Source organism: Pseudopipra pipra, chromosome 17, assembly GCF_036250125.1.
Source record: "Pseudopipra pipra isolate bDixPip1 chromosome 17, bDixPip1.hap1, whole genome shotgun sequence".
NCBI lineage: Eukaryota > Metazoa > Chordata > Aves > Passeriformes > Pipridae > Pseudopipra > Pseudopipra pipra.
The window spans coordinates 727,507-753,823 of NC_087565.1; the positions used below are offsets into that span (position 1 = coordinate 727,507).

General features: G+C 44.0%; 1 long non-coding RNA gene across 1 annotated transcript in view; it reads left to right on the forward strand.

Annotated features, from left to right (window-relative positions):
- LOC135423408 (uncharacterized) overlaps nt 1-25,261 on the forward strand; it is a 98,381-nt gene extending 73,120 nt beyond the window's left edge. Inside the window, exons 16-20 of the long non-coding RNA XR_010434812.1 lie at nt 3,919-4,015; nt 4,567-4,771; nt 15,813-16,075; nt 23,517-23,669; nt 23,965-25,261. This is a non-coding gene — a long non-coding RNA (uncharacterized LOC135423408). The remainder of the gene's footprint in view (nt 1-3,918; nt 4,016-4,566; nt 4,772-15,812; nt 16,076-23,516; nt 23,670-23,964) is intronic.
- Nucleotides 25,262-26,317: the final 1,056 nt, after the last annotated feature.

Sequence of the window (26,317 nt, forward strand, 5' to 3'; positions counted from 1 at the left end):
ACAGTCACTGTCAGTGCCTGCTCAGGTCCCACCCTCCCTGGCTGCCTCCTCGAGGTGCCCTGGGGCTGTTTCAGAGGGAATAGGGTGTTTACAAGCAGTTAATTGTCAGTGCACTGGAGGTATCTTGGCAGCCCTGGTTGATGGCTGGAAGGTGGAGTGCAGACATTTGACCCAGGACTGGGTCAGACCTAACTGAGCCCTTAGACCTGGTCTGAGAGCCGGGTGAGGGAGCTCCTGCAGCCCTGGCCCAGCTGGAAGATGCTCTTGGCCATCACTGTGGCTGTGCCAGGGACATCCTGTCAGCAGGAAAAGCTGAATCTTCTGCTTCTCAGAAAATATCATCTCCAGATAATTTCTCAGTTCCTTTTGTTCTCTGTTTCATTTCTGGACTGCTCAAGCTGAGGAAGTTGCAGCCTGAAATGAAGAACCCATTCAATGTAAATGTGTGTATCTATTTTGTGCTATAGGAAGACTCAGTTCAGTGAACCCAGGCCACTGGCATTTCATAATTTCCTCTTGCTCCAGCAGGTAAGGGTTTAACCGTTTGTTATTCCTCTCTAAAGCAACAGAGAAAAAGATATACTCTGCAAACCCCCTGATTTTTTTAAAAAATAATAATGCATTGGGTTTTTAAAGAAATATTTTATTGGAACCATAAGGTTTCTTTTTTTGAGAGAGAAAATTTGAAATCCGGAGTTTATTTTTCCTTCAGTGTCTCTCCTAAGAACCAACAGGAATGGAGATATTTTTTTTTCTCTCTTGTGTTTGTGCCTACTTATTAAACACACATGTGGCCTGGATTCCTTGCGTAGGTGCAAAGAGGTTTGGAAAAAAAAGAAAAAGAAAAAAGGTGTAACCCAGTCCCTTGACCTGTCTCTTTGCCCTTAGGACTCCTTCGAACAGCTGTGAGAAAAAGAAAAGTGGGGAGGAGAGGTACAAAAACGAGGCAGTTTAACAAGCCAAATCCAGATGTTCATTTCATACACACACCCTGAACAGCTTTTGCATGGTTTATTTCGTTTGCTGAAGCCATTTTTCACCAGCCTGTTTTCTCAGCTGGGAAACTTCTGGTGTAGTGTTTTCAAAAAAATATTGCATTTGGCATTACAAGAAAACAGAGCCTTTAAGACATTAAAAGGACAATATCCTTGTTTGACTTGGCCCAGGGAAGCAGGGCTATAGGAATTTTAGATTTTTGTACCACCCAAAGAATAGGTAAAAAAATTTTCCACTCTTAAATTCAGTTTACATGGGAATTTGAGAGTTGATTTAGCTTGATTTTTTTTTCCCTTTTAGAAACTTCTCTGAGGACTTTGTGTTTGTGTAGATGGACTTTATTAGTATGAAGGAGGAATAAGCAAAGTGATACCAATTGGCTTGCTTCTGGATGATGATGTACCATGGTTCAGAACTCAGACTGATGCTGAATGAACCTTATTTTTGTTTGGTGAGGAGCAGCTCATGACTTGCTCATTCACACCAACATCCACATAAGCCAGCCAGACAAATTTGAAATTATTTAATACTGGCACAATTTGTTTTTCTTTACCATTCATCTCAGCTGTGTAACAGCACTGACTGCAGGGAGGATGGAGACAGAACAGTGCCTACACTGAGTTTAGAGGTACCCCAAAGGCTGGCAGGTAAGATCAGGTGCAAACAAGATGTATATAAATACTGCTACCACTTAGCTACTCAAAGGATATATTGCTCTTAGAAACTCAGTGTAAAAGCCCAGCTCCACTGCAGCCAGTGGCTGATTTGCAGTTTGAGGTCCTTCCCAACCTGGTGAATTCATTGACAGCACTGGTTGTCACTGCAGGACAGTTGTGTCACCCTGAGCTCTGCTCTCTCCAGACTCCCCCCACTGTGGCTCTGCCAGGAAGAGACACTTTGTGTGTCAGGGGAATTCCTTGGCAGTATTCTTGCCCTGTTTTCTGGAGATGTGAGAGCTAAGCTGGCAAAGCTGCTCTTTGTCCCCAGAGCACATCCATGCCCTGGCTTTGTGGCAGAAAGGAAGGGAGTGAGGTTTCCTCACTTTCTGAGGTGCCAGTGGGTCAGTGCAGGAGTGGTGCCCATCATCCACTGATGATGCCATGTGTCTGTGCAGCTCCTGGCACATCTCTGCCTCTTCCCCAATGCAAGAGCCATGGCCTGTCATAGATGATGATGATGATGCTCACAGGAAATCAAAATCCCTGCCATGAAAGAACAAAGGGCAGACTCTGTTTTCAACAATACTTTTTTTCTCTCCTGGTTTGTAGGAGTGAAAGAAAAAGTTTTCATTCAGAGGATGACATTGGGGTTGAGGGAGGAGATGGGGATTTCAGAAAGTGATTGTCTATATCAATGCAAAAAATATAATTGGTCCTCTCTGAGTCATGGACTAGTTCAGATTGAACCTGGCATTTGTAGCTCATCTGGCCCCTGCTTAAAAGAGGGGCTGCTTCAAAGGGAGAGAAGGTTTCTCAGGGCCATGTTCTGTCAACTTTTAAAAATCTGCAAGGTTAGGTGTTTTACCATCTTTTTGTGCAACCTGTGCCAGAACTTAACTGTCCTCCTTTCCATTTATTTTTTAATGAAGTAAGGATTTGTCTTGTTGCAAATTGTGTGTTGCCTTTCATCTTTTCACTGTGTGTATCTGAGAGGAGTTGGACTCGATCCTCTGTGTAGCCATCTATCAGGAGTAGAAAGCACCAGTTAGATTCCCTTCTTTAATCTTTTTCTTCTTCAGGCTGAACAAATTCACCTCCCTTATCTTTTCTCATGTGTTTTGCTCTCTTGATAGTCCACTGCTGGATTCAATCTAATTTGTTGATGTTCTTACACTCTGAGGAGGGAAAACAATCCAAAAGTGAAACTGTGCTTTAGTTGTGGTTAATATTTTGTATTAATTGTCTACTCTGTTTACATCAGATGCTCAAGCCTTGGTCATAACAGTAATATAATGGCTGTCATTCCAGTGCTGGGAACACCAGGGTGTACCTGCTGGGCCTCCTTGGAAGAGCCTATTTCCTGAACACACTGTGCCCAGGCCATCCTGTCCCATTCCTCTGGCTCTCTGTGATAGCAATACAGTTAATTGTCTTTTTTCTCATTGCTGAACTGACTGGTTTGTCCTGGAGACGCTGAATTTGTTTTTTCTTTCCCAAAGTAAGTGCATACATTCCTATGGACTTTTACAAAGGAATCAGAGACATCTAGGAAACAGGAGTAGAAAGCCCTCAGTTTCTTTTTCTATGAATAATTTAGTGCCAAGTTAACTGAAACATTTGAGAAAGAGATTTTTGGTGCCTAGCTTCATTAAACCCTCTATCCCCAAATGGATTCTCTATCAGTGTCAGCATCCAACACTTCATCTTGTCCCAGTCACAGCAAAGGCCTTGTGGAAATGAAATGCAGGGGAAGGGAGAGGCAAACCAGATTATTGTTGCCATTAGGCATGTCTGTGTGTGTGCACATGTGCTCTATAAACTTAGAGTGAGGGGGAGACAGAATCTGTGTGAAAGGAAGGAGCGAAGCCCAAACTGTCTCGTCCTTCCCAAACGAGCACTGGTTGGGGTTTGGGGCCACACTGCTGTGACAAAGGGGGTTGTGCCACACTCCATCCCCCTCCTCTGGAGCAGGAGTTTTACTCAGAGCGTTATGTTCTCGTCCACTGAGCTTTTCCCAGCACGGGGAGTGGGACCCCCTTCTCTTGGCAGAGGTCCCTGTCAGATCTGTCTCTGCAGCTCGTTCCGTGGGCAGGGCCTCCATCTGCTGCTTGGCAGGGAGGGGAACTTTCCTCTCAAATGTTTTCTCTCTCCCTCTCTCTCCCCCTGTTTAAGGTATACCCTTTGGAAATCGACTTCCAAGATTTATTTTTGCACAGGGGACATGCTTTGTTTTACATGCTCTGGCTTTCTTTTCTTTCCACAGGACACCACCCCCATGCCCTGCTTGTCCTGGCAGAGGGAGAGGATGCTCTTTGCCTGAACATTCCCTTCAGTGTGCAGCAGGTCTAAAGATGTGACAAGTACACATGCTAATCCCTTTCCCTTGCAGTTAATAGAATAACACAGCTGGGAAGGTTTACACTGGGATCTGACACTCACTCCGAGCTCAAGTTAAGGAGATGGGGTTGGACATTGCATTTCAGATCAGATCATTACTGCACAAACTCACCTTCCTACTCAGCATCAATTTTCTCCTGGTACCCTAAACCCCATTTGTTTTGCTAAGACTGTCCCCCTTCCCCTTCTATTCTCCTTTTGAGAGCAACATGTAGAGTTGGATACACCTTCAAAAGCTGATGTAGAATGAAATATTCCCCAAGAATCAGTGATGTTCAAGTGAAAAAGTGTCAACATTTTCCACTGTAACACCACCATTTGTTTTGAAATGGTGACTTTTTAAACATTTGGCATTTCTGAGTGTTGAAATATCATGTAAGAAAATAATTCCCACCAAAATTATATACCTTCTTAGAAATATTAAATTGATTTCAGTAAAAATTCCATATTACCAGTTTTGTCACGTCTAATCTGACTGTTCATGTTTTTGATTCTGTTTCCTGTTTCTCTGTAGCCACTTTGGTATGTCCTCTGCCATTCTGTGTGACATAGCACACTTGGGAATTTGCAGGCCTGAAGATTTGCCCCTTACAAGATTCCTGCAGGAAGCACACAGAAGAACAAAACTTTGGATTATGCCTGTGATGGGAAAAGCTGCAGTGATGACTGACTGGAAAGGCTGATCCTTCTCACACCAAATACCACTGCCTTGCCACCAGGTATGCACCATTTCACAATGTCTGTCATAAGAACCTTCTGCCAGCTCCCCATGAACCCTCAAGATCAAGATTCTGATTACTAGGAAGTCCTTAAAATTAAGGTTTTAAGAGTATCTCTGTAGTGAGAGGAGTATCTGGGATCTGTTCTTAGCTACACGTGGGCCTCAGAGTATAAACGTATTTTCTACAAATTTAAAAGAAAAAACAAACTCAATTCAGTAAACAAAGCTTTATGTTAATTAATGAAAATAAGATCAAAAATGCAATTAAAAATGTATTTTTCACTGAAAAAGACACGTTTTTACCAAACTTACTAGCAATGAAAATACTCAATTTGTACTGGAAACTGAGCCTTAAGGTTTTCATAACCACACATACATTGTTCGTGGGAAGCACTCAGTGACCTGCTTTCTGATTAGAGAACTAACATTTGTGCCTGAGAATCACTGCCTGCCTGTTTCAGCTCATTTCTTTCAAATTGGGCAGTTTCAGAACTGCTTTTTCACTTTGCTTTCGATACTTCTCCATAAATTTCAGAGCAGAGAGGGTGTGTACCTCTGTCAGCCTGGACCTTCCCATAACTGTGACAACTCACTAATGCCTCATTCAGAAATCAGGATCTCAAATTCAAAATTCAGGATGTTCCTCCCCAGCCTGGCAACAGCTCTGAGGTTCATTCATGCTGCACAGACCATGCAGAGGAGGAAAAAGAGCAAGCTCAGTTCAGAGGAGCTCAAAGCCTCAAATTCAAGTGAAAGGTTCATCTAGGTCAATGAAGAAGGGCTTCCCTATCAGGAGGATGAGGAAGACCTGCCTAAACTAGAGGCTTGTAGAAGCTCTGATCTGATTTTGGAGGTGCCTTGCTTACTCCACTGTAGAAAAACCTGAAACAGCAACATTTTGACCCAAATTTGTGAGTCAGGGGAGTCCAGGTTGCGATTCCTACAAGGACCAACATCCCCTTTAATTCTGGTGGATGTTCATTCTCCTTATTTGGGGCAAGGTCTAAATGCTTTTGTCATCCTGACCTTTACTCTTTGTTGCAATTGCACTTCTGACTCCTTGACCAAGAGCTCTCACAGGGCAGAGCAATTAGTGCCCATCACAAGGAAAGCTTTTGCAACAGGGGTGATTGCCCACAAGAAACACAGTTGAGACCACCAACAGTTTTATTTGTTTTTCTTCCAATTTCTTCTGATTGAGAAGCTCATGAGACACATCTCATTTCCCTGGAGGTCCCCAGGGAAGCAGTGGTCAGACAGTCCCTTTTCCAGCCTGCTTTGGGCAATGCTGGTGGTGCAGCACTGCTCTTGGGTCGCTGTGCTGGTGGATCTCTCAGCACAGGCAGTCACACAGATTATTAAAGTCTGCCTAATTGAAGTCTGATTCGATGCAACTGGCAGCTTATTTCAGCCACCAGACTTTTTGTTTGATGGTAAATGCTTTAATTCACCATTGCTCAGAGGTGATTTGAACAAGTTACCTACAGAAAAAATGGTTTAGTGTTCTGAGCTGCAGGCTGTGAATAATGAAACAAGGATCTGTCCTATTGGAGGTGGTGCTAGAGAGGCTCCATTATGGGGGGGAACCCCTGTCCTGGCCTGTTTGAAAATTGCCCCCTGCTCACTGCAGTGTCAGGGGGAGGTTTTCAGATCTGAATCTGTCTGCAGACTTCAGTTTAAAAAGTTCAGATGCCTTTGCACTTCTCTGCACTAGGGTATCACAGAATCATAAAATACCCTGAGCTGGAAGGGACCCCCAAGGATCATACAATCCAGCTCCTGGCCCTGCACAGACACCCCAAGAATCCCCCCATGTGCCCACAGGTCCTGCCCAGGGCAGAGGGGAACATCCACATGGCATCAGCCTTTGCTACTCTGAGCAGGAATTCGTATCCCTTGGGATCACACCCCTCCCTGTTTCCTCCAGTTTGAGGGAGGCCAATAATTTGCTGGTGGCCATTTAACCTCAGGAGGCCTTTTTGCCTTCCCGTCTCCTGCCCCACACAGCCTGAGATGCTCTTGCCAGCAGGCTGAGCTGAGGCTTCTCTCATTTCCTCCCTGTAATTCCCCTCTTGGATGGGAAAGGCTGGGAATAGATTAAACTCACCTCTTCCTCTGGGGCTGCACTATCAGTCCTTGCTGTGCACGGGAACAGAACAAGTCCCACTGAGTTCTGGGGCTGATTCAAACAGAGGCAGAGCCTTCACTTTAACTGCACCTTGAGAGGAATATCTCAGAGTTCTGCCATGTAAATAAAATATGCCAGCACATCTACCTTCTAAAACTGTCTCTGCTGTAATTAGGATTTGCCTGTACTGATATTAGTTGTAGTGTTTCCACCAAGTTTGGTTTGGTCTGGGTTATCTTAGAAATGAGTTTGGATGGTGTCATTTGTGGTTCTTTGTCATCTTCTTGAATTCAACCTATTTTCATAAAAGAAAGATCTTTGCTTCCTCAGGCCATAGGTGCAGCACAGACCTGATTCCTGTCACCTCATAAGCCACAAACAGTTACAAGATCATGTCCACTACTAGTTGTAAAATCGTTTTTTATAAAAATGTCCCAATTATCCCCAAAGTGTGTTTTGATGGTGGGGCTAAGGCACAGCGTGAATGCCATTTCATTTAAAGCACACAATTAAACACATGTGTGTGTAGATTATAGAACTGTTTGGGAAAAACAGCTTGAAGATAAACATCCAATGAGCCATTTGTCTGTTAAGATAGCCTATGTTTATTCTCATTCCAGAGATTGTGTGTCTGATCAAACCAGATTTATAACAAAACATTCAAAATATAGGTTATTTTTGGACTAGGAGAATAAAGTTTTCCTCTGCCACAATGCCTGCAGAAGGAGCTGGCAGTGCCAGGGAACACGATGTTCTGGGCCTCCTGCTTATCACAGTTGTCCCATAGGCCTCTTTCATTTCTTGTTTGTTTGTCTCTGTCTCTCTCTTGTCCTACATTTAGATTTTAAGCTTCTTGGACAGAGTGTGATTTGGCATTCATTGTTCCAACAGTCAGAGATTTATTCCAGAGGAGCTCTGGATTTGGGACCAAATGATGATGATAATAGGGATTGAATGTAAGACACAAAAGAAAGCTCCACAGCTGAGCCTGAATTTGAAAATGCAACATTATGGAAGGTTTCTAAGAAAGCACACATTTTGCAGAGCTGGGTTTAGTTCCTCTTTCAGTCTGTGATGAATTCCAGGGAAGAGGTGACCACACACTAGCAGAGTTTCCTCCTGGTGACACCTCTGTGAGGACATGGCAGAGAACATTGGGCAACACACTTATATTTCATGTGACCTCCCTTTGAGTCATTTGTCCTGTTGGCACCAGAGCATCTCCCATCCCATCCCATCACTTGCTTTCTGAGAATTTAGTTGGTTTTTTTAGGTTTCTTTTTCCTTGGCACACTTCTCCCTCCCTCCACCTGGTGCCAGTCCTGCCTCGTTCCTTGGCACCTCTGTGGTACCTGTTTGGATTTCAGTGCCATTTGCAGAGCCCAGTTGTGCCCCTGGACACAGTCCTGGGCAGAGAGGAGAGGGAGGTGGGTTAGAGTGGCATCATTCCTGGAAGACCAGCAGGAGATGGAAGGTGTCCATGAATTCAGGGCTGTTTTTCAGGCAGACTAAATTCTACCTGTGTTCTCGTGCCTAATGTTATCCACAGGATATTCTGGACCTTCAGGGCTGCCAAACCAATAGGAAACCAAAGCTGAAGTAGGAGAATTAGATGGAATACAGCTGTTGGAGGCCACATGAGTCCTCACAGTCATGGAACTTACTGCCACAGCTCTGTGAATAATGGGTTCTTTTCGTGCTCTGACAATTCCGAAAACATGCAGCAAAATATTTGTGAAGAACTTTGAATGTATTCAAAACAATCTGTCTTTAGAAAGTGTGTGAACTGAAAAGCTGTCAGCCTGCCTTCCTTAGCCAAATGAGAAATTTACTTTAATTTTTGTTCATTTAGTTGGTATTGTTAATTTAACTTCTTTTAAGCTTTAAATAAAAAAACCCACAAAGTTTAAAATTATGTTTGAAAAATGCAGATATTTCCTTTTGAAAACTTGAAAACCAAACATCTAAATGTTCTTGCACTGGTTTTATAGTTTGAGAAGGGTATTTTAAACCACTAGGTTTTGCAGCAAGTAGTACAGAGCTGAGGAACATTTTGTTTGATCAGAAAGGAGATATTGCTGAAATCTTTGCTGTAACACTTTGACCAGCTGTAGGCATTGACCTTGTCTCTTCTCCCTTCCTGAATAAATTAAGACACTACCAGAGGCAGTGCAGGGCTTCACTCAAGGCAGGAACTGTAATATTCTTTGGTCCTAAACTGTGCAAGTAGAAGAAAGGTTTCATCATCTCTGTTGTTTGGGATTTTTGGTTTTCTGAGGGATTATGATGTAAAACTCCCCACACTGCTGCCAGAAAGGCAAACAGTCTGAGGAGAAAGGGACTCTGTGTGCTCTGAGTGACAGGACAGTGTCTCATATTCCTGCACAGGATTGTTTTGTCTCAGGCAGAATTGCCAAAGAGCTGTGGGTTTGTACTGCTCAGGTGCTCTCTGCACATATTTACATACAATGGAAAAAGGGGTCTGCCCTCCCAGTCCCCAAGAAATAAATGAAAGTCACTTGCAGAACAGATATTCTTCTGTTGATCCTCCTTGCAGATGGAGAAGTGCAGTTAAAGGGGTGGAAGAAGGGTTAATGGTGGGACCTCCACTTGGGAGTAGGCCACTATAAAAGATATAAATGACCACAAAGAGTGGAAGGTGAACAATTACAATTTCTTTAGAACAAGGAGGCTGCTGATGCTTCTCCAGGAACTCAGAGTCAGGTCCAGGTCCACACTCACTGTCAGGCTCCTCTTCACTAAGTCCCAAACTCATCTGCAGAAGTGACTCAGTGGAATAATTTGCCACTTGCCTTGGATGACCCACAGATGTCCTGGGATGTCCAAAAATGGAATATTATTTCTTTAATCAGAGGGAAAAGGCACTGGCTCAACAGCAAGACATGTTTGGTGCATGTGATTCTCATGTGCAATTCATGTGTGATGTGTTGAAACCATGAAATGTGGGAAATGTGGACCTGTGTGTCTGGAAAGCAGAAAGCTGATGTCTGATAGCCCTCAGCTGTGACTTGCACAATAGAGAGCTTTGGCTGTGCTGTGTCTGTGGTGCATCTCAACTCCCACTGAACTACTGGTCTTTTTTGTTTGTTTGTTTTGTAGTTTGTCCCTTCACACAAAACTTTAGGTTATTTTCCACTTCCAGACTGAGAGAAACGTCTGTTGGAAAGTACAGTTCCAACTAATTTAAAGAAAGAGCTTCTTTAATATCTCTCCCACTCCTTTTTCCTGCTTAAGATGTTTTATCTTACCTTGGTGCCCTAAAGCTCCTGGGATCTGTTTGCTCAGACCCACCAGAGGATGTAAGCTCTCATCATGTTGTGATAGTGTTTGGCAAGTGGTGACTTGTGTGGTGCAGTTTCGAGTAAATAAAAAAAAATCTGGGCAAGATTGAAGGTCTGGGAGAGCAGAGCTGTGTCTCTGCAGTGGTTATGGTGACAAATGTAAAACATTTGTACAAAGGGAATAGATTAGTCACCAGCTGTTATTATAAGCCTTTCACATTATTTAATGACCAGAGTAGGCTTTAGGCAACCAAGCAGGAGACTGTATGGCCCCTAAGTGCCTCTTACAGCCCTGTAAAACCAGGGCATGATCTTACCCTCTCTTATCTCTAATGCTACTTGCAAAATAAAACATACTGGTATTTGGCTTGCTAGCCATAGATGCAAGCCACTGCAGAGCTTAAGGGTGTTTCATTAGAACTCCATTAAAAATGAACAATCAATTTAAAAAAAATAATCAGAATCCACAGAGCAAAGCCTCCCAATATAAAACATACCCAGTCTCCTTTGCTTGTCCCGGGGGTTTAGGTGTGTTTTGCTTATAATTTGTGATTCTTGCAACCATTAGGAGTGCAGAATACTTTTATTTATTTATCTATGTATTTAAACAGAGTTTTAAAGCCCTACACAGATCTGGGCATGGGCTTGTTAAACAGAGCAAAGGCTCAGCGTGGGGGTGTTTTGTTCTGCTTTTAGGTGCAGTTTTATCCCTTGCTGCAGCTGCTGCTCCTCCTTTACCAGCCAGGCTCTTCACAACATGTGCTTGGGATAGTTTCTCAGTTGCCAGGCTAGATACAGATGATTGTGTCTGGCAGAGTGTCTGTCTGGTGTTGGTGGTAAAGCAAAGCAAATGTGCAGAGCTATTGGATGCTGCTGGAAATGTGAGCCCTGGCTGTGCCTCCCTCCAGCCACCATCCAAGGGATGGGGCTTCTCAAGTGACAGGCTCTTGATAGTGGTTTGAAACTATTTTCCCTCAGAAGTGGCAAGCCTGGTGGATATCTAAAACAAACTCTAAGAGAATTTAAGACAGATGAACTCTGGAGGGATTTTTTTTTTTCCTTGACTCAAGATTATTAAGGCGATTATTAAGGTGATTAAATCTGAAAGCCCCTCTGATCTGTGTTAGCACCACTTGCTAGTGAGATATCTACATGTAGCTGCCAAAGAAAGATCAATACAAGGGTGACTAAAAGGAAAACAGATAATTGCTGAGATATATTGGAAGATCCACAAAGAGTTTTCAGGGTCTACACTCACCAGGAAGAAGATGAAATGCAAGGGAGATCCTCTAAATGGTGTCACTCAGAGATCTCAGGGAAGCAAGTGGCAGTAAAATGAAGTCATCAGGGAATCAAGCTGGAAGCAGTGGTTTGATACAGCATCATGTTCAGCACAGGGAACCCAGCATTGCTCCTTCAACAGCCTCAAACTAATTAAAAAGTTTCTTGTCTCAATAACCTCCATTTTCCCCCACTGCTCTGTCACATGGCCTGTCCTGGTCAGAGAGAAGGGACCACATTCTGCAAACATTTACAATTACCTTTGCTCTCCCAAACTGTTTTTGGAAAACAGGTGGACACAAAGTTCATAAACGTTTGCAGTGTTGGGTTCTTGACATGGAGTGTCTGACACCGTTTTCTTTTCAGCTGCCTTATCAAGGTGAGTCAAGAATCCAAGATCACAAAATACTTGGCAAGCAGATAACTACAGCATATTCTACTTAAACATATTGCAAAACTTTGTATGATCTTCAGTCTCTAAGGTGTTGCCTGTTTAGGTATAGACAAATCCATATTTTGAAATGAAAAGTTGGTCGTACTAAAGAAAAAACCCCTGGGGATTACAGTGCCTGTCAGTGCTGTGTGTGACTCCACTTGGCCTTTTTAATTCCCATTTCCCTGGTTGAGGAAGGCTGGTGCTGGGGCAGGAACAGGCTGTGCTGGGGGCAGAGCAGGCTGTGCTGTGGGACCGGCTCTGATGAAGTGAAGGACTCGTGTGCTGCTGGCTCTGAGGTGAAAACAACCACTCTGAAATCTCAGGGCTTCCTTAGAAATGTAAAAAAATGGGGTGGGAGCATAAGTTAATTGTGCTTTTACACACTGTTATACTTGTCAGTGTGCCAGACTCTACATTTCTTCCAAGGGTGAAATGAAAACTCCAAATTCATGTGGTTATGAAACAATTTCAGAATGAGCACTCAGCAAAGAATTATAAAGTGGGAAAGACACAGTCCTGTGTCACAGCTGGTTGAGAAGGGGCTGCATTGATCAAGGTTTCTTGCAGCTTGGAGGAGCCTTTTGGAGTGTATTGAAACCATTCTGTGTGTTTAATGTATGCAAGGTCCTGATTTGTTATGACATTTCTTTGATTAGGGGATGAGGCAACTGGCAGAAGGCATCACCATCATTCCAAGAAATCTCATTTCTCTGCAACTGGAGATTTAGGAAATGAATCTGTTTTGCCCTGATTTACACTGGAATCCATTCATAGCTTGCAAACTGGGCATGGCAAGAAATCAGGGGCACTGCAGGGGACTTCTGGAGAAATGATGATTGCAGTGGGAGACACTGAGGAACAGGGACCAAGCACCTCTCCTGCAGTAATGGAGCCTGAGGTACCTGAAGGCCTTTCTAAGCCAAGCTTGGTGCAGCCCCTCTTGGGTTTAGTCCTGAGACTGAGGGAGTGCAGCACCATTTTAAAATTGCATTAATAACCCTTGAGATTTCCTTCTGGGCCACAGGTACTTCACAGAGACTGTATTTGCAAGCTCACTCCTGATTGGCATCTCCAGGAAGGCAGAGTCAGTCTCAAATAAGTATCTCATTGGACAAATAACATTTTGCTTATTTTTGTTGGTAGAGATGAGTCAAGGAGGGAAAAAATGCAGAAAGAGGGGGTCAAAATACCCCGAGGCTTAATCCAAACTGGAGAAAATCCATATTAAACAACTGAGTGTGCCTGAACTTATCACATGCAGATCTACTCTTTTGGACACATAGACTCAAATCCTTAAAGCTGTGTCTTGGCCTAACTCTCACTTGGATTCTGAGCTCCCATTGCTGACACCATGTGCTAATTCAGGCACCCAGGTTTCCATGCACTGTTCTTACCATGAAGAACAGTTGGTCTTGAGGGAAAACATTTACATAGATGACAGCTATTTTCGGGAAAATGAAAAGTACTGGGTGGAAAAGGAGGTTTTGACATTGTGTGAAATATGGGGTTTACACACAGTAGTTTTTGCTATGTGTGTATAAACGGGTGATTTGCCATATATTGATTCACACACCATTTGTAAGTGTCTAATTTATTTATTTATAGAGATGTATGGAAACCATGGTTTGAAAAGCAGTTTGCATAACATCTGGTATGTCAACAATGTAACCTTTCAATTTACTTGTTGGTAAAAATGTCAGTGTAATGAACCTGGCCTCAGCACTGGTTTACACAGATTTGCTGGCAGACAAAGCAGTAATGATTTGCATGTCAGTGTGAGTGACATGTGCCCTCCAGTTTTGAGTAGTTTACACAGCTCAGAGGAATAAAAAGGGTAGAGCACATGGCTGGTTCCTCACGTACTTATGCTGGCAGGACAAATCTCGTGTATTTGTCTGGTGTGAAACATTCCATCTCATTTTGACTTTTCAAAAGCTGCCTTTGATTTTTCACTGAAACTGTTTTTTTTTTGGTTTTTTTTTTTGGATATATGATAAAAAAGATAAGAGAAAAAAGTAGACCTGAAGTTGACTTCAGATCCAGGAACACGTAACCCATGAGCCTTTCCTGCACTTGTTTCAATTACTTTCCCAATTTATGTATTTTCTGCAGACAAAGATGTTGTACTGGGATGTGACAGAGGAATCTAGTGGATCCTTGATTACTCTTAATAATATGCCAACAGGAATGACAGCAATAATATATTGTTTACACCTTTTATATTACTGCCTGTACAAGATGGGTACCATAAATCACATCACATTTTTGTCACTCTGTGACTCACTGCTTGACAATTTGAAAGTAGAAGAATAATAAATGCAGTTGATCCTGAATAGAAAAGAACCTTGCTTAAGTGCAGTCAAAGTCCATGGATGGCACCAGATGTTCTTCTTTAATTTAGGTAGTTTGGGCTTTCACAGAGCTCCATTGCCCAGCTCTTCTCCCCAAATTACCTCTGTGAAAATGCAGGAGACCTGATTTTAGGAAATTGCAGGTTATCTCCTCCTTCCTCTCCTGCCCTGACTCCCCACCCCAAAGATCTGCTTTGAGGTTTGGTTTGCAATCAAGTTACCAAAAAAAAAAAAAAAAAAAAGGTGGAGGAGGGCAGGAGACAAGGAGACAGTTACTTGACCACTTTGCTTGTGCTTTTTCTTTTTCCTTTTGTGTGTTTTGTTTTACAGCACCAGCTGCTTCCCATTGTTCTGCCCACACCATCCTGTTTGGGTCTGATTTGGGTGGTGTATGTCTGTGTGTGTGAGGGAGAGGGTCTCAGGGAAAGCTTTGTGCATCTGTTATTATCTTATAGCTTAAAAAAAATTAGAACCATATACGGGCTCACACTCACAGCTAAGAAAAGGAAACTTCACCAGCTTTTCCACAGCTCTCTTGTTTTGGGGGCAGATTTCTGGTATCTAGATGAATACACAACCTGAACCAATGCCAACTGCTTGTAAGGGCTTCTAGGGTTTTTTCAGTCATTCTTTTCTCCTCACTACTTGTACTTGCTATTTGTCCATCTTTAATATTTCCTTTATACATTTAAAAAATATTGTAAGTTGATATTTTACTTTTATTCCAGTTGGCCAAACTCCATCATAGGACCTGCAGCACATCCAGTGCCTGAGATGATGTGCAAACCCCAGCCCTTGCAGCTCCTGGGTGAGAGCAGATGCTGGAGCAGAGCTCCCTCAATCCCAATTTCCACTGCAGGAAATACAGGCCAGAAAGGATCTGCTGTGGCAGGGATGTGCACTGGGGGTGCCCAGCATGAGAGACCTGCAGTGGGGCACCTTTCTCTGCAATCCAGGCAGACCCTCAGGTACTCCCAGATATCACAGGATTCGAGGATCTGATTTTTTAAAAAATGTCTTTATTAAAAATTTATTAACTGTTTGTGTGACACTTCTGATTGTAGTCCTATTTAGGCAGAGGGGTTTTTAAATACATGACATGCTTTAATCAGGTGCTTTTTTTAGACTTAGATTTATTTATTTATTTACATGGGGCTCATGCAGAGTTTTCTCTCCAGCTGTGTCTACTCAGGGCCCCATCCAGCTTGGGTTCTGTGTAACTTTACATACAACACAGCATTATTTGGAGTCCCAGGCACACTTCCCACCACATTAAAATCAGATTGAGTTCTCACAGGTTATGCTGCTGGCCTGGAAGGTACAATCCTTGAAAGACAATCCTTGAAAGGTCTTTCCCCTTTCCCCCTATTGTTGGGCATTTGTTGTTTTTTGTCATCTGGATTGAAAAATGAGGATGTGACTGAGTCGAAGCCCAAATCCCACCAAGTTTCTTTGCTGTGTAGCCAAAAGCTGCTCAACCCTCCTTCCCTCTCCTGTATTTTGCCTGTAATGTTAAGTTTCTCTGCTCCTTGTTTACCCAGATGGAGGCAACACGTTCAGCTGCAAACCCCAAAGCAGGACCCAGCAGGTCCTGCGGCGACAGGAGCGGCTCTGCCCGGCCCCTCTGGAGCCTCAGCCTGGGACTGAACCCCCAACTTCAGCTTCTCCACTTCAGACTCCTGGAAAGATGGGAAGCCCTTGAGCCCTTGAAGGCTGTGAGCCACTTGACCACTGCTCTTCACTGGATAAACCACTCCTGCTTGTTTATCTTTCCTGCTTTTTCATGCTCTGGACTATCAATAAGGTAAGAAAGTGCTTCTCAGCCTGCACCAACGCTGTCATGTGTGCTGAGCTCCTGATGCACAGGCAGAAATCATCCATGTGTGCACACCAGCTGCATTTTTGGGGGATGCTGAGCCCAGGATTCAGAGCCCATCCATGGAGAACAGAGTTTCTTGAGTTTATATTTCCAGGAATGCCTGAGGGCTGGAAGTAAAGCCACTGATTAATGTGCATTTGGAAGGAAAGGCCTGGTAGCCACCTCCAAACACACTGGGAGGCTCCTTTCACTTGTGCAGTGAAGAGGAGTGACTAGAGGAGAGTTTGACTTGACTGGAAATGAGGTGGGGAAAAGAATAACAACAAAAAAATAAGGTGTAGGGCAACAGTTAGTTCAGAGAAGAGGCTTATAGAGAGTTGAGTTTCATTTTAGGGTTCTGATTTATCTGAGCTGAGCATGGCATCAGCTGAAATTCAGACCGAAAGTAGGACACAAACTTAATTGCAAAACCAGCTGAAACCACAGGATGCAGTCACAGAAAATTCTCACTCGTTTGAGGCTGGCATAGGGTTTCACTGAGCTTCAGCAGGAGGTTTTGGGGGCCCCAAAATAGATTCAGGGAGTTAAAATTCAGTTGCTTTCCCAAATTCAACCCTGGCCTAGCAGAATTACTGAAGGGGGTGATTAGAGAGCATCCCCACAAGTGGGAGTGACGGCTGGCTGGCACACTGCTCGTCCACCTAACAGTGAGATTTGTAGGGGATATGTTGTAACTGTGGGTGTAAACAGATATGGTCATCCTAAAATACCTCTGTCCAACACCATGGCAATGAGTGACACAGAAAACCAAAGGTCAACAGCTGTTTCTCTTGCAGAAAAAAGTGACCCAAGAGCCTCAGACCTGCGGAGACTGGGCAGCCACAGCTCTCACACTGCTCTTGTAATTGTCAGCTGCTGATGGCTGATTCCTGGAAATAAGCAGGGAGAGAGAGGTCTGTGCCTAACATGAACAGACTTGTGGTTGCATTGGAAAGCCAAAACAACAGCTTAGAGCCAGTCATTGCAGCAGCAGCTCTGCCTCTCTGACACCGTGTCTGTGCTGCTCCCCCAGAGAATATTTGCTGCTGCAGACATTTATCCCACTCTGGATTTCACTCCTCCTGCCACTGTTCTGCTTTCCTCTATGCAGGCAGACTTTGTCTGGCTCTCAGCAGCCTGAAGTGTATTTTTTCCTGTGTTGGATGCAGCCAGGAATCCTGTGGGATGGGTCAGGGCTCAGGAAGGTGTTGCACAGAGGGACTCCCTTGCACTGGTGCTCACCTTGAGTTACTGGGGAGTTCCTCCACCTTTCTGTGCCTCCCTCATTGCCACGAGGGCACAGACATGCAGGGGAGGAGCTGCAGGGGTTTTGTTTCTTCACAGTGTTTTAGAAACCAAAAATATCTGAGACTGGGAGACATTGCCTTCAGCTCTAAACTGTGCTCTCTTTGGGTATCCTGAAGGCATGGGATCTTCAGGAGGCCTGATCCTGTGCACAGTGGGGGAAGCTGAGGATGTGATGCAAAGCCTGTTTATACCAGGACAGCAGTGGCTGCTGAGCTGAGTGGATTTGGGGCAGCAGAGAGGTCAGTCCTGTTACTGGGATAGGAGAGCATTGAAACAGCATTTTCTGGTGCCTTTGGCATTCGGAATTAACGGGTGTGAAGCTTCTTTTCAGTTCTGCTTTTCATGTGCGTGGTTAGTGTGGTGCACGTGTGGGGTGGAGTTTTGCAATCGCCAGATTTCCCCATCGGTTTGGGTTTGTTTCTCTGATTTTTACAAGGGATGAACAGGCTATCACTTCAGGGCACAGCAGACAGCAGTGCATCAGGGGAGGGAAATCCAAGAAAAATAGTATCTGAATACTGTTTGTCTTGCAAGCACATGTAGGCGTTTCTCATTTCTGAAGGCGCTCCCGTCAGTCGGACACTGAACAGTTGTGACATCTGGTGCAAGTTCCTGTCCCTCAGTCGGCTCACACAGTGTGGAGTTTGCTTTTTTAAATCCACCACAAATAAAGCCCAGCATTATCTCCCTGTCCCCACAAGGGCAAGTGGGAGGCTTTTGGGAAAATGCTGCAGACTCCAGGGAGGTGGAGAGGTTTGGCAGAAGGGGCCGTTTGGGTCCTCTCTGCCTTGCCATGGGTTGAGCAGTGAGGAAACCCCCAGCTCAGACTGCTGAGGTACACAGGAGGTGAGACAATGGTAATTTCATTCAAACAGAAACAAGGACCAAGTGCAAACAATGACCCACAGCTCCAACCCTTCTGAACTGTCCTCCCGGGCTGTGTTGAGGATCCTTGAGTTGGTGTTCGCAGGTTTGTGTGTTGTTGACACCTCCCACTCTGCTGCTGGGAGCTGGGAAGGCCACAACCAAGTTGGCTTTCCTTCCCACACCATCTGCCTGTATCAGGGAAGAAATACTGTCTGTTTGTTTAGGTAAGATATTAGTCTGCCCCCGGAGCTCCAGGTCACTGTAAATGTAACACAAACCCTATTTCCTGTTAGGAAAGGGGAAAAAATATGTCTGTGAATTGTCTCTGATGTGCTGCCAATTGTCAGGGAAGATTCAATTTGGTGGAGAATTACTGTGCTCCTAAAGAGCTGCACTGGTGATGGAGATTTAGGGCAGCTAATCTTGCCAGAAATGGGAGATTTGTCTTTGATTTCCATCAAACCAGGATTGTGCCTGGTTGCCCAGCCTGCATGGCACAAGTGGCTTGAGGGGGAGGCTGAAGAAGTGGCTCAGGTTCATGGGACCACAGTGGGACACGAGGGGACACCTGTGCATGGCTGAAGGAGGGCTGGGCAGGGATTTGGGATGAGGCTGGCAGGTGCTGGGGCAAAGCTTTCTGTCCTGCCATGGTAAAAGAGAAATGGGGTTTTCTTGCTGCCTTGCCAAAAATCCAGACCAAAAGAGACAGGAATTTGCTCTGTGTGTGTGATGCATACATATGCTCACTGCTAATCCAATAAAGCAAATATGTGACCTGTGGAATGACCCAAAGCTGCCACAATAAATAGTGCTATAGATCACTCCTGGGTTTCACCTGCTTTTGCACTCTCGTAGCAAGGCCAGTGTCAGCTGGTGTGTAAGCAGCACCACGTGGACAGGTGAGCTACAGCTACATATTTGGGGTCTCTGATGGTGGAAGGCATCCCCCCACCCCCTCCCAAAATGGACAACAAAATGGGTTTCCTTTTTTTTTAAATTATGTTTATTGCAAAGAGTACTATTTTAACTTAGGGCTGGATAAAGGTCCACTGCACTTAGATAAAGCTGATGTTGTACATCATGTTGCTTGACCTACTCCGTAGGCCTTGTCTCCAAAAACATTCATCCTCCAAAGAAATATAAAAAAGTCTATGGACTATGTTCCATGGAACTGCCCATATGTTAATTGGATATCAGAGGGACTTTGCAGCTGGGCATTCTCGCTGTGTCCATGTGCCAGTGTTGAACCTTCCACAACAGAGAACATCTAAATCATGTTAGCATTAGTGGCAGAGTAATTGTTAAATAAAAGCTGTATAATCCCTAAAAAGATTTAATTTTTATTTAGCTTACTACTGCAGCAAACAATAGCTTACTCAATGGTTGGAAGGAGACCAGAAGAAATGCAGAAAAGCAGTTTTAAGGGCTATAAGGCAGGCTTTTTTTGCCATTTGGTTGCCTCTCCTCGTTGTTTTTACAGAGCTGGTGAGACAAGTGAGGACTCAGCTGCTGCCCCACACTCCCTGTCCCTCCCCAGCCCCTGCAGGCAGAGACACACTGGCAGCATCACCATCCCCATCCCTGGGCACTCGGCCTGGCAGTGGCTGATGGATCTGAACCAGCTGGGCACGCCCAGCATCAGCACAATTATCCTCCCTGTGCTCCTTGGAAACAGGGTGAACTCCTCCTGTGCTCTGGTCCAGGCTTCCAGGCAATCCATGGAGATGTCACATGTTCTCTCCAGCCATTTTTAACACTCATCCAGGTTTTCCCTGGAGCGCTGGATCTCGGAGGGGTGGGTGAGTTTGGTCCAGCCTGCACAGCTCCCATGGCACGTGGGGACACTCCCAGCCCTTTGTCCAGAGGTTCCTTCTTCAGTAGAAAGCAGAGAAGCTGCTCCTGGCATAAATACAGGTCTTTGTTCTCCTTTTCCTGGGGAGCCTCTGAGTTTCAGAGTGATGCTGTTGGAACAAAAAATAGAAACACAACACCTTGTTCCATCCAATGCTGCTTAACAGAGACAGGGGGCAAAAACCAGTGCTGCAGCCCCAACCATGTGTCTGCAAGGCTTGTAGCTCCTCCATCAGCCACTGCAGCCACTGTGAGGTGTCGCTCTCCCTCCCTGTCCCTCTCTCCAACACTTGCTGAACTGTCCTTGGCTTCTGAAAGGCCTGATTAGTTGATGATTTCTCCCCTGTTCCTTCAACCCTTTGCTGGCTGCCTCCTAAATACCTGTATGCATTAGGCTTGGCATGCTTTCCCTTTTTGTATCTATATCTATGTAATTCCTATATACATATTTTATGCACATTTTATACACATATTTTATATATGTGTACTAACATTGAGAGAAAGAAGTGATTTGGCATCAGTTTTGCACTAAATGAAGGTGGAGTATTAACAAGAAAGCAAAGTGTTGGGAAAGGCCTCTCCATCTCCCTTGCCTGTGTTCTGAAATCTCCTTTAGAGATGGCTCCTTCTTTCCAGTCACCCTAAATCCTATTAATCCCTTTTTTATTTTAGTCAATTGAAAAAAATGCCATCATTGCTAAGGAAGTTTGAGATCTACTTTGAAAGGGTAAAATGGACTTAATCTGGTTCTCGTGTGATAAATACATATTAAGCTTCTTGGTCTGTCTGCACCAAGGATGACAAAATGTAATGCTTTAAAATCGATGTAAGGGACAGGTCTTTTAATACTCTTTCTAACCTACTGCTCTGCAATACATCCTACATTTAAAAATGTGTATTTACAATATATTTTTTAGCATAGGTGAACATATCTGAAATACCCAGGCAAAAAGTGTCTGCTACTCCAGTGTCATGAACTGCTGGGAAAAAATAGCTATTACTCACCAAATCTAGTATCCAGTTCCTGGGGAAAAGATATTTTCTCCTGAAAACACCTGCAGGGTAAAGTTTATTCCCCTTCTGTCAATCTGAGTAACAAAGTAAGGATGCTATAATAAATGATGGCAGGGGCTGAAAAAGATGTAAGAGGATGGAAAAGAAATCATTAACCCACTGCACCAACTCTGCTGTGTCTGATAACAGGCAGCAGACAGCAGAGTGCCAGCACAGCCCTTTCACCCTGGCTTTATCTCCTCTTGGTTGTTTTGCATGGGATTTTTGTTTTATCCAGCAGCTCTAAATCTTGTCCCCTCTGTGATGAGCCTCAGACACACAGAAGTGCCCATCTTAATTTCCAGCAAAAGTCAGTATTTCCTAAAAATCCGCCCGTGCTCCTTCCCTGGCTGCGCTCGCTGGAGCTGCGCCGGGACAGCAGCTGACCAGGGTCACCCCAGTGGCACTGGAAGGAGCCAGAACCCTCTGCAGTTCATTATTCGTGCTGTTAAGTGTGACCTGGAAATTCGTATCCTTGTAGAACCAGCTGCCAGGTCCCTGCATTCCTACAAAGCCACTCTTTTTCTCCCCCTGCCCCTCCCACGCTGTCTGTCCAGAGACACGAAAAACCAACAACGTGAGTTCATGCTCCTGACAAGATGAGCATTGTCAGGAATATACAAGCTGTGGTTTTTCCTTTCTGCATCCTGAAAGTGAAGAAAAAAGACCTTTGATGTATCTAAAGTTCTGTTATTCTTTTTCCTTCTTTCAGCTAATAAAAAGGTGTCATTATATTATCACACTTGTGTCCCTTCCATGTTTATCCTGGCCCATATTCTGCTCTGCAACAACAAGAACATAAAACATCCCATGAGAAACTCTAGGTTAAGTTTATTTGACTTTTTTTTTTAACCTATGTTGTAATCAGGATTGTTTTGCTAACTTAGTTCACTGAGGTAGTTTTTGGTAAAGGCTAAGATTTGCTTAAGTGGCCAGAAAGAAAATACATATGACTGGTTTATGCCTTGCCACCCTGAATTGTAATGTTTTGTTTATTATGACTTTGGGCATGTTTTATGGGTGAGTGGAGAGGTCACAGCCTTGCATTTGAAACCTGTATTTGTGCTTCACGGGTTCTGGGATTTGAAACCACAAGCAGTCACTGAACTTCTTGGCTGCCTTAGGTGACTGTGACCAAGTGCCAGACCAGGTCCCCTCTGTGGTCAGCCTGCCAGGAGCAGAAGTGTGACACTGGCCTGGGATGAGAGGTCTCCAAAAGAGCAGATGAGGCTGAAATAGCTCCACCACAGTGTACTCTGCTCTCCTGTCTTCCTCTGTCCTCAGTCCCAGCCTCTTGCCCTTTTTAATGTTCTTAAATGTTCTTTCTTCAATCTTTTTTAATGTTCTTTCTGGTGAGTCTTTTCTTTTGGAGATCAATGTGTTTGTAAATGAATATGTGCTCATATCCCACATAGAAAATGTGTCAGAGATAAGCCCAACTTCTATAGTGGTGGATGCAATTATAACAAGTCAATACAAAAAACTCCTCACACTGCAAGTGGAAAAATGGCTTTGGGATGTTTCCAGTGCTTTGTATTTCCACACAAATTGAAGCCTTCTAAAAAAAATGAATTCTCATTAACCTAATGGGCTGTAGCTGTTTTACAGTGGAGAAAACTGAGGTCTCAAGATTTCACTGATGGCATTATGCCCACAGCAATCCCCAGGCTGATGATTTTTTGCCACTCTCTCCTAAATTCTGTTCATCTGATGGTATTTTATGTCCCTATACCAACGGTAACAATGTTGATGCAGCCATTCCCTCCCAAAACAAATATTACAGTGAAGCTACTACAACAAACAATCCCTGTTGACCAACATTCACTGGTTCCTCACCTTTATATATCTATTTATATAATGTTTCTAAGCTCAGTATGTTCAGTTTCATCCCTCTGTAGAAAGACTCCTTCTGTTAAATACAGTTGTTCCTAGGCCTTGGTGGGATGGGTAAAAGAGCTGCATTAGTCTGTAAAATCACCCTGGGGAGATCCTGGTTCAGTTGTCACCTCCAGTTATTTTGTTCTGGAATAAACTACTGAGGTTTAGCCCTTTGAACTTGGTCTTTTTTTGTCTTGAGGAAAATTAACAATGTGTCCTGCCTAAACCAAGTTATCTCTTCCAATGTAGAACTAATACATCAGAAGTACAATGAAAATACACAATCTTCTTGCAAAAACGTATACTTTTTTATTCCACTCTCTGTGGACCTTATTTTGACCTTATTTTTGTCATGGCCATTTACTAAATATATACACATTTTTCTTATTTACTTCATGATCCAGCTTTAATATTTTTACGGTTTCTCCAGAATTACTCAAATAATTCGAAGCTCATCCCTGAGAGAAAAGCTGTAGCTGAAAGCCCAGGGCTGGGATCACCCACTGGCTCCAGGAGAGCAGGTATTGATGGAGGCACTGGGGAAGTGTCAACTGGATGAGGAGAACGAGGAGTCCTTTGGAAGGTATTTACAGATTTTTGGTACCAATAACTTTACTGCTGGTTTCCTAAGCACATCACAAATGAAACCCAAGCAGGATGCAGTCACATGGAATAGCCAGCAGCAATGTGTGGATGAATGAAGCAACCATGGTTAACAGCAGGACCCTGTCCTGGGCTTCAGAGGGGGGAAGAGGTGAACCAGAGAGGAACAGGCATAAGAGCTGTTGTCTCCTGAGAAGATATTGGGGAATTTGGGATGCAAAGGAAACATGGTGTAGTGCTGTGTAACAAAAAAACTTTTTTTTTTTTTTTTTCAGATTGGAATATTTTCCCATTTGCTCCAGTCCTCTCTGCCTGGCAGTGGTGGCTGCCCCTGAGCCCGCCCTGGGAACGCTCTCCCCACACTCAGTGTACATTGGCAGCCACTCTGCTTCCCACCCTGAGAACATCCCACTCTGCTGCAGCACGACTGTGGGAGTTTGGCTTTGTTTGTTTTCCTTCCCCCCCAGGAGGAGGTTGTTCCCGAAAATGCTCCCAGTGATTCTCACCTCAGGTACCTCCCGTGGGTTCCCAGGCTGTGGTCTGGGCAGTGGGAATAGCACACGGAGTCATTCCTGCTGGTGCCCACAATGAAACAGTAGAAAATCATGCAACAATTGGCATCTCAGTGGAGGAGGAAGGCACAGTGTTACCCTTTCTTTATCAACCCAAGTCCTGGAGCTCAGCTCTGGCACCTCTGTACTGCAGATAAATCATCACTGGGGCTTTCCCCGTCTTGTTTGTGCACAGTTATTTACTCCACCCTTTTTTAATTCCACTTTGGGCCTGATCCTGCAAGCACCAGCTGACAGGATTGTGCAGTCAGTTCTTCAGTGTCCAGAAGTGCATGATGTGCTCCGTGGCAGAGCAGCCTCTGCCTCCAGCCCCAGCTGAGCTCTGGTTTCCCCAGGCAGAGCTCTCAGCTCTGTGCAGTGTGTGAGGGGTGGTCTGGGAGGGTCCCCTGGGTAACTTGGCTTGCACATTAAGTGGAAACTTTCATTATTTACCAACTGGTCAAAATGACTTTGCTATTGACATAGGCTTCATTATGTCAGCCATTCCATCTTTGAAAACATGGGCATAACAAAGACAGAGCGGTGGCAGGGAGGGGGAAATTCCATTTCTTCCTAAATTGAGTGGAAACATCTTCAGGAAAATTAAAGAAAAACCCGAGAGAAAGAGAAGAGCAAAAGAATTAACTGTAGCCAAAGCCACTTTCCTTTTTCTTTTTCAATCTCCCTTCCAACATGCTCCTGGTAAAATCATTACAAAGGCCGTTTATTTTTAAAATTGAAAGATTGGGGAGAGTCATAATGAGATATTATGTGTAAAAGTTGCACATAAATTTCCTTCTGTCATATTTTGGGCTCTCCTAACGCATCCCCTTGGCAGGCCTGAGGGAAGCTGATCACTTTAGTATAGATTGTGTGTGCTTCAATAATATTGCCCAAGGACAGAGCTACTGGGTGGCTGAGTTGGCTACATACTGATTTAAAAATTAGCTGGGCTTTTATTTGCCACACTAAATTATTGCTCTCCAAAAAAAAAAAAAAAAAAAAAAGGAAAAATGAAAAACTTTTATCCAAGAATGAAGCAGCAGGTTTGAAGCAAGACCCTTCTTTCCTTTCTTTTTTGGGAATGCAATTTTTTTGCTCACTGGAGAGTTTTGTGCTCTCTCAGCTTTCCAGGGAGCCATGGAGGAAAGGCAGGGTGGTGGTGGTGTGTGACACAGAGGTGAGGCCAGTGCTCAGTGGCTGCTCTCTGCAGTCTTTCCTCACGGGTTTCCCTGCACAGATCTCAAGGATGTGGAGTTGGACAGTCACAGTGTCACACAACAGCCTGGCCTTGCTCTCAGGTCAGACACATCTGTCACCCTGTGACAGTGTAATGACCCAAGATGCTTAAATTAATTACAGAAGAGTCCTGAATGTTTTTCTGTTGTTTTTGTGATTAGTTGAGTTTGAAATGTGCTGTCACATCTGCAGCCTGGGCTTTGTGTCCCTTCTCTGAGTCGAGGAATTGTCCTGAAAGCCATGAGGGTCATGCCTGGTTTTTCTGCTGCGTTCGGTGGGCCCTGATGAGGATTTTATTTCTTTATTCATATTTTGTTTTCATTGTCCCCATCTCTCTGAGGTTTTTGTGCTTCCAGGAACTCAGCTCAGGGATCTCCGCAGCTGCCAAGAGCTGGGACATTTCCTTTTCCTGTCCTTTCTTGGTCTAAACCAAAAATTGGTCTTCAAGGAGGCAAAGACCATCAAAGAGCATAAGAATAAATAGTAATTCATACCAGTCTTTGCTAATATGCTTAATTTAGAGCTCTGGAGTCCAAGTTCTGGCCACATTGCCTCTGTATTCCATTTTTTATGAAGCATTTGACCTATTTACTCACTCTTTGACCCGGCAGTCTAAGAAATATAAGATGGAAAAGACATGACCAAAATGAGAGGTTTAAATAAATAGCTTTTAGTGTGGGAGAAGGCTGAATTCATTGTAAATGTAAACATGTATTTTTGACATGAGTCAAATCTATGTACCCTTATACTTTGGGCAAATCTGAGTGAATCTGAGCTTTACATCCAGTCTGTGTCTCAGTCCTGTGCCAAACAAAAACTAGAGCTGTGACTTGGAAAG